Source organism: Herpailurus yagouaroundi, unplaced genomic scaffold, assembly GCF_014898765.1.
Source record: "Herpailurus yagouaroundi ecotype Mexico unplaced genomic scaffold, PumYag 184, whole genome shotgun sequence".
In the NCBI taxonomy this organism is placed as follows: Eukaryota; Metazoa; Chordata; class Mammalia; order Carnivora; family Felidae; genus Herpailurus; species Herpailurus yagouaroundi.
In genome coordinates this window covers 31,374,113-31,381,712 of record NW_024412415.1, presented here as the reverse complement: position 1 = coordinate 31,381,712, position 7,600 = coordinate 31,374,113, and positions in this window count along the sequence as shown.

Sequence of the window (7,600 nt, the reverse complement as noted above, 5' to 3'; positions counted from 1 at the left end):
TTTCTTTCTTTCTTTCTTTCTTTCTTTCTTTCTTTCTTTCTTTCTTTAATGTAGGCTCCACACCCAACATGAGGCTTGAAACCATGACCCCAAGATCAAGAGTCATATGCTCTGCAGACTGAGCCAGCTAGGTGCTCCTGGCTGTGATATTTGCAAGCATCTCCAATGAAAATGACATTAAGGATCTTGGTGGTGCCATAAATAATAACTTGCGATTATTTTTCATTTCTCTACTTTTTTCTCTAATTTTGATATTTATCTTCAATTTTAAGTGATGCCAAATCATATTTGGCATAAGTTCAGTATATTTGGATAGAACTACACTTTTTCTAAGTTCTGTGAATTTGGGGCCAAACTTAGAAACTGACAAATCTGGATATCATTTAAACTTAGTTTATAACTGTTTTCTTTTTTTAATTTGAGAGAGAGAGAGAGAGCATGCAAGAGTGGGGGAGAGGAGCAGAGAGAGAGAAAGACAGAGAGAGAAAATCTCAAGCAGGCCCCACACTCAGCATGGCTCAATGTAGGGCTTGATCCCACGACCCTGGGACCATGACCTGAGCCAAAATCAAGAGTTGGATGCTTAACCGACTGAGCCACCTGGGCACCCCATTTTCAAAACTTTTTTTTTTTTTTTTTTTTTTTTGTAGAGAGAAAGAACATGAGAGCAGGGGAGACAGGCAGAGCAGAAGAGAGGAGAATCTTAAGCAGACTGAGTTGCCCCACATGGGGCTCAACCCCCTGACCCTGGGACCATGACCTGAGCCAAAATCAAGAGTCGACAGGGGCGCCTGGGTGGCTCAGTCGGTTAAGCGTCCGACTTCGGCTCAGGTCATGATCTCACGGTTCGTGAGTTCGAGCCCCGCGTCGGGCCCTGTGCTGACAGCTCAGAGCCTGGAGCCTGTTTCAGATTCTGTGATTCCCTCTCTCTCTCTCTGACCCTCCCCCATTCATGCTTTGTCTCTCTCTGTCTCAAAAGTAAATAAACGTTAAAAAAAAAAATTAAAAAAAAGAAAAAGAGTCGACAACCAACTGACTGAGTCACCCAGGCACTCCTATAACTGTTAAAAAAAAAAAGAAGAAGAAGAAGAAGCAATTTCACATAAAGTCCATCATGCATACAATGCAAATTTAGGAATTTATTTGATGGAAGTTAGCAGAGATGTGCACAAAGATTTATATTCAAAGGGATGTTTGTTTCACCATTACTTATAATAACAGAATGTAGACAGAAATTAATTATTCTTTTATACTCAACTCGTTTGCTCTCTTATTGAATTCAATTTTTTTTTCTTGGAAAAAACCATATTTATTTTTGAGAGAGAGAACACAAGCAGGGGGTTGAACAGAAGATCTGTAGTGGTCTCTGCGCTGACAGCAGCGAGCCCCATGCAGGGCTTGAACTCGTGAACCGTGAGATTATGACCTGAGCCAAAGTCAGATGCTCAACTCACGACCTGAGCCAAAGTCAGATGCTCAACTCACGACCTGAGCCAAAGTCAGACACTCAACCAACTGAGCCACCCAGGCTCCCCAAAACTATAAAAAAATTTTAAGAGTAATTACCTTTATTATTTTTTTAAGATTTTATTTTTAAGTAATCTCTACCCCCAACATGGGGCTTAACCTCACAACCTTGAAATCAAGAGTCACAGGCTCTACCAACTGAGCCAGCCAGGTACCTCAATAGGAATTACCTTTAAAAAGAAAGCCTTGGGGCGCCTGGGTGGCGCAGTCGGTTGGGCGTCCGACTTCAGCCAGGTCACGATCTCGCGGTCCGTGAGTTCGAGCCCCGCGTCAGGCTCTGGGCTGATGGCTCAGAGCCTGGAGCCTGTTTCCGATTCTGTGTCTCCCTCTCTCTCTGCCCCTCCCCCGTTCATGCTCTGTCTCTCTCTGTCCCAAAAATAAATAAACGTTGAAAAAAAAAATTAAAAAGAAAGCCTTGCTGAATGGGAAGAAAAACTTTCCCTTTTATTTTGTACCTTTTTGTATTGTTTGATTTTTCTGTCCATGTAAGTATACTACTTTCTTTTCTTCAAAAACATCCACAGATATTTCCCAGAGGGGAAGCTTATGGACAATTTTTGGTATCCTTCTTTGGATTTCCCTGTGTTAAAAAGTATTAAATTGTATTATCTTTAAAAGTAACCTCCAAAACTAGAGAATTTTATGATGTATCTGCATGATGAAATTAATTACATTAGTTTACTTTTTTTTTTTTTTTAAAGTGCTTATTCATGGGGCACCTAGGTGGCTTAGTAGGTTAAGTGTCTGACTTCAGCTCAGGTCCCGATCTCGTGGTTGTTAAGATTAAGTCTCACATCAGGCTCTGTACTATCAGTGCAGAGAGATTTCTCTCTCTCTCTCTCTTTCTCCCTCGCTCTCTCTCTCAAAACACATAAATAAATAAACAAACAAACATAAAAAAATAAGCTTAAAAAAACTTTAAAAACACATAAGTAAATAAATAAATGGGGCGCCTGGGTGGCGCAGTCGGTTAAGCGTCCGACTTCAGCCAGGTCACGATCTCGCAGTCCATGAGTTCGAGCCCCGCGTCGGGCTCTGGGCTGATGGCTCAGAGCCTGGAGCCTGTTTCCGATTCTGTGTCTCCCTCTCTCTCTGCCCCTCCCCCGTTCATGCTCTGTCTCTCTCTGTCCCAAAAATAAATAAACGTTGAAAAAAAAAATTAAAAAATAAATAAATAAATAAATAAATAAATAAAATTCATTTTTGAGAGAGAGGGAGAGAAAGTGCAGGGGAGGGACAGAGAGAGGGAGACAGAGCATCTCAAGGGGGCTCTACTCTGTCAACACAGTGCGCAACGGAGGGATCTAACTCAAGAACTTGTGAGATCATGACCGGAGCCAACATCGGACCTAACAGACTGAGCCACTTGGGCGCCCTATCACCAGTTTATTATTAAAATACACTATCAGGGCGCCTGGATGGCTCAGTCAGTTAAGCATCCAACTGTTGATTTCAGCCCAGGTAATGATCTCATGGTTCCTGAGGTACAGCCCCAAGTCAGTCTCCATGCTGACAGCGTGGAGCCTGCTTGGGATTCTTTCTCTCCTCTTCTCTCTGCCCCTCCCCTGCTCACGTGCACACACCGAGGCTCTCTCTTCCTCAAAAATCAATAAACTTAGAGATAAAATAAAACATACTATGATCATGTATGACACAAAGAGAGATTGAGAGAGAAAAGACAAAGGAAGTATCTTAACATGTTCACGGTGTTTATTTTTAGGAGGTAAACGTATGGTTGTGATTATTTTGTTCGTTATTTTATCTTTTTCGGTATTTCCAGATCTTGTTGGTGAGCATCTATTAGTTGATAGCGTCCCAGATGCAGTCTCTTTCTTGTATGTAACCTCTACCATCTATATGATGATGAGCCCCAATTTTCTTACTGCTAGACCAGACTTCTCCTCCTGCCTTTCAGACAGAGCCAACTGCCTCCTTGGGATTTCTACGTGGATGTATCAAGGTGCATCTCAAACTCAAAACGTCTAAACTGAAGCGCTTGATTCCACTCCCTCCCTCCACTGTAACCATCTTGACTCCTCCCTTTCCAGCACCACCCACATCCAAAATGTCACAAGAACTAAGTCTTGCTCTGGCCCTGAGCTTCAGAGGCTCCACTCTGGCCCTTGTCTGGCCACACCCTTTCTCTCATTGTGAGGAGACCACAGGGCCAAGGGGTCATGCCTGTGCCCCACCACTTTCTAGACCATTCTCTGGTCAGCCAAGACTCCCGAATTCCAAGTCCAAATAGTGCAGAGCTTGCTCCCAGATGCACCGCATCTAGGTGTAGACTCCCCTAGGCCCGAGGGGTGGCCAACGACCTATTTAAAGAAGGAGTAGACAGTGCTAGGTTAGTGGGATCGATGTTCATTCACGTACCTATGGGTGAAGGTCTTTGAAGTGTGGGGGTGCAACTGGAGGTGGGAAGAGAAGGGGGAGGAGACAGAGGAAGGAAGTCCAGCAGCCAGCTCTCCCCATAGTTCATCATGCCATTCCAAGGAATGTGAGATAGCTAAATGCCAACTTGGCCTTCTACCTTGTTATGAATATTTTTCAAGATAGGAGGATAGAACACATTTTATTTAATGGTCTGCCCTGCAATTTGTAACCTTTACCTATGTAAGCATTTGGTATCGGACCTCCACTTAGTCCCTGGCCCTGGGCTTTGCAAACATCAGGAGTGGGGCTGCCTAGAAGTTTTAGCTCCCGTACATATGAGATTCCTAACTGGCCCTCCTCTGACCTCCTGATGGTCCATCTTCATAGAGCAGTTCGAGGAGCTTAAAAAACAAACAAACAAAAATGTGTTTTCTGCTTAAGGCCCCCCAGTGGATCCATCTCCAAAATGTTTATCAGAACGTTCCAGGTCTGCCACCTCCATGCCTCACCTCCTCCTACTTTCCCCTTAGTCACCAAACTCTGGCCACTGTGACCTTTCCTCCTTCTGAACACACCTGCTAGTTGCTACCTTGGGGCCTTTGGACTTCCTGTACTTCCTGCCATACGACTCTGGCAAATGTCACTTCCTAATTCTTACTACACCCTCTCTCCAGTCGCTCCCGATCACATTACCTTTTTGTTTTCTTCTTTATTATCTTCCTTGTTTTTTACTTATCTTCTAGTTTTGTGTTTTTTGGTTGTTGTTGTTTTTTTTTTTTTGAGAGAGAGAGAGAGAGAGGGAGAGATAGCACAAGTGGGGAGGGGCAGAGACATGAAGAGAGAATCCCAAGCAGGCTCCACAATGCCAGCGCAGAGACCAATGTGGGGCTCAAACCCACGAAGCCATGAGATCGTGACCTGAGCAGAAGCCAAGGGTCGGGTGCTTAACTGTCTGAGCCACCCAGGCACTCCACTATTTTCTGGTTCCCTGTTGGAAGAGAGGGACTCCTCTGTCTTGTTCACCATTTCATCACTGGCTCCGAGAACCATACCTGGCACACAGCCAGTCAATAAATGTGTATTGAATGAATAAATCTCTCCCTTCTCTTTCTGACCAGATCCTGTAAACGATACCTTGAAGCGCATAAATGAAGTATACGACCCAATGTGATCTCTGTTTTATAAAAGAGACTGGTAGCCAGAAAAGTTTGGGTTACACTGTAAATCAGTAGCAAAAATTAGTCAGGGTCCAGCTCTACCTTCTCAATAACCCCAGGCTCTTTCCATAGCAATGAGTTACCTACCTGAGAGCTCACTGAAACTGAAGAATCTATCCTCTCCGTGTGTCTTTGTATAGTCTTTGTGAAAATAACTACTGAGTCGTACTATTCTAGTGAAGAAAAAATTCTTTTTTTTAAATGTTTGTTTATTTTTGAGAGAGACAGAGACAGAGCATGAGTGAGGGAGGGGCAGAGAGAGAGGGAGACACAGAATCGGAAGCAGGCTCTAGGCTCCGAGCTGTCAGCACAGAGCCCGATGCAGGGCTCGAACCCACGAGCTGTGAGATCACGACCTGAGCCAAAGTCGGACGCTCAACCGACTGAGCCACCCAGGCGTTCCAAGTGAAGAAAAAATTCTTAGCAAGCAAAAAACCAACCGTTCTGTTCTGCAGTGCCCTTTTTTTATAAAAAAAAAAAAGAAATATTCATAGACTTTTACTCAAAACTTTTTGTCATAACTTTTCTGCCCTTATCAGCAATGAAAACTGTATGGTTTCTTTTCACATGGGAGTATTTTGTTTTATTTCAAGCCACTTAACCACTTTGCAGTGTAAACATGAAAAGAAGCGTTCTCACGTTGAAGGGTTAAGACGACAGGAGAGAACAATTATAAAATGAAATAATCAGCTAAATCACGTGGCTTTTTTTCATTCCTCTCCTAACAATTGTGGTACCTCTTTTATTCGTTTTTGGTTTTTTTTAACGTTTATTTTTTTATTTTGAGGCAGGGAGGGGCAGAGAGAGGGAGAGAGGGAATCCCAAGCAGACTCTAAGCTGTCAGCACAGAGCCCAATACAGGGCTCTATCTCACCATGAGGCCATGACCTGAGCAGAGACCAAGAGTCAGATGCCTCGTCTACTGAGTCACCCACGTGTTCCTATTCTTTTTAATTTGTTTTTTGGGGGGAATTTCTTTAGATTTTTTAATTAAAAAATTTTTTAATGTCTTTATTTATTTTTGAGAGAGAGAGACAGTACCAGCAGAGGAGGGCCAGAGAGACAGAGAGACGTATTTCACGAAGCCAGCTCCAGGCTCTGAGCTGTTAGCACAGAGTCCAACATGGTGTTGAACTTGTGAACCAGGAGGTCATGACCTGAGCCGAAGTTGGACGCTTAGCTGACTGAGCCACCCAGGCAGATTTTTAAATTTTTAAATTTTTAAGTAATCTCTCCACTCGATGTGGGGCTCAAAACTTCGACCCCGAGATAAAGAGTCATACGCTCTATGGACTAACCCAGCTAGGCACCCCTTGTTTGTTTTTCAATACAAACAAATTAAAAATAATAATGAGAAAAAAGCAATCACTCATTCAATTCCTGTAAGGTAGGATGAATTCAGTGCCATATACCCTTGAAAACTGGGAACTCAGTAAATAAAATCAAATTAGTTTAAATACTATTGAGGGTATTTTCTTCTGTGTTTTTATTTATTTATTTATTTATTTATTTATTTATTTAACATTTACTTATTTTTGAGACAGAGAGAGACAGAGCATGAACAGGGGAGGGTCAGAGAAAGAGGGAGACACAGGATCTGAAACAGGCTCCAGGCTCTGAGCTGTCAGCACAGAGCCCGATGCGGGGCTTGAACCCACGGACCGCGAGATCATGACCTGAGCCGAAGTCGGATGCTCAACTGACTGAGCCACCCAGGCGCCCCTCTTCTGTGTTTTAAAAATATCTCTTATACTTTGAATCTTTTTTCTTTTTTACAGACCCATGATCATGTAAGATAGATAGCACACATTGAAAGTATAAAATTTGAACAGTTTTGACATATGTGGAGAAACCATCAACACAATCAAGATAGTGAACACATCCATCGTCCCCCAATACTTGCTTTGTGCCCCTGTAGAATCCTTCCCTCATCTGCCCATTGCCATAGTATAGTTTGCATTTTCTATATATTTTTTAATGTTTATTTATATTTTGAGAGAGAGAGAGAGAGAGAGAGAGACAGAGTATGAGTTGGAGGAGGACAGAGAGAGAGAGGGAGACACAGAATCCAAAGCAGGCTCCGGGGTGCTGAGCTGTCAGCACAGAGCCCAGCCCGGGAATTCAAACTCACGAGCCATGAGATCATGACCTGAGCCGAAGTCAGAGGCTCAAGCGACTGAGCCACACAGGCACCCCTGCATTTTCTAGAATTTTATGTAAATAGAATTGTATGTCTGGCTTCTTTCATACAGCATGATTGCTGAGTTTCACTCATGTTCTTGTGTGTGTCAATAGTTCATTGACTGCTTAGTAGTGTGGCATTTTATGGGTACACCACAATTTGTTTTTCTTTCTTTAAAGTTTATATTTTTTAGAAATCTCTACCCACGTGGGCTCGAACTCACCACACTGAGACTTGCATACTCTTCCAAATGAGCCAACCAGGTGCCCCCACAATTTGTTTTTCTATTCACCTTTTT